Source organism: Dipodomys spectabilis, unplaced genomic scaffold (genome assembly GCF_019054845.1).
Source record: "Dipodomys spectabilis isolate Male_0828 unplaced genomic scaffold, ASM1905484v1 ptg000286l, whole genome shotgun sequence".
Lineage (NCBI taxonomy): Eukaryota > Metazoa > Chordata > Mammalia > Rodentia > Heteromyidae > Dipodomys > Dipodomys spectabilis.
In genome coordinates this window covers 1238860-1240211 of record NW_024870963.1, presented here as the reverse complement: position 1 = coordinate 1240211, position 1352 = coordinate 1238860, and positions in this window count along the sequence as shown.

Below are 1352 nucleotides of genomic sequence, written 5' to 3'. Positions count from 1 at the left end.
AATCATAGGAACTCAGGAGGTACAGTGCTGAGGGTCACAATTCAAAATCAACCTTGGTAGGAAAGTTGATGAGACCCTTATCTCCAATTAACCACAAAAAGTTAAAAGTGAAGCTGTGGTTCAAGTGGTAGAGTACTAGCCTTTAGCAAAATGAGCTCAGAGACACTTCTCAGATACTAAGTTCAAGCCCCAGGATTGGCACACACAAAAATTCATAGTCTTACCACCCAAAGACAATCATTTTTAATACATCAGTTTATGTTTTTTGTGGTTTCTTTAGTTAGTATTTGCCTTTCACATAAGTATTTACTTATGTGAAATACCATATTTAAATGTTTCTAATTGTTCCTAGCCTGTGCAAACAGTGCTCTCAATTGCATGTAGGCTGCTTATCTCTTAAGTGTTTTTTTTTTTAGATACCAGCAGGTGAAAAGCCCAGGATAGCCTTGGCTGCACTTACCAGTCACACTGCCAAGTTGTTGGAGCAAAAAGACCTTCTCTGGAACAGTTACAGAATATGACAGAAGAGTGTTCAAGATGTTGATCCTGACTAAATTAGTGGAGCAGGTCTCTCCCTCTACAGTGAGCTTGCTGTGAAGCTGAACAACTAGGAGAAAAAGCCTGAGTAGCTAATCAGGAGAAAGAGACAGGTCAAGACATTACATTCAGCCTTCTGTCTGTAGTTGGACTTTACACTGAGCTTTCAAACTGTGATGAAGTATGATGATCTTACTCACAGAAACAGAAACCCTGGTTAACTTTATGTGTTGACTGAGGATATTTTAGACTATAGAATTCCAGGTTCACCCTCAAACTCTGTTGTGTCTGGAAAAAAACAGCAGCTCCTTTATAAAAGCAATAAACAACATACATACAACACCCCTGCTCCACCTGTAGGCATCCTTGTCAGCCTCCAGGGACAGGTTCATGTCCTGGCTGTAGAAGAACATCATGCATCCATAATGGAGGAGGCTGACTAGGAGGCTGTGATGTGCAGGGAGCTGTGCTTGGTGGCCACATCCATAGTTGCTGTGTCCCTTCCATTCCACTTTTTGCTTTCCATGAAATTCATCCTTGTTAGGGAAACAGGGCCTCTCCCTGTGTCATTTTTGCCACCTTATGGTTGTGAAAGGGGCTCATGGTGTAATTGTACTGAGAGTGCAATTCTCTACCTCCAGGATGGTCAGGGACTCAGGCCACTACTCCAGTTTGACCACTCACTCCTATTCAGAAAATTCTGTAATGTGAGAGTTAAGACTTCAGTTGTCCAGCTGGGAAGGTGGCTCAGTGGTAGAGTGCTTGCCTTGCATGCATGAGGCACTGGGTTTGATACCTCAGCACCACATAAGCAA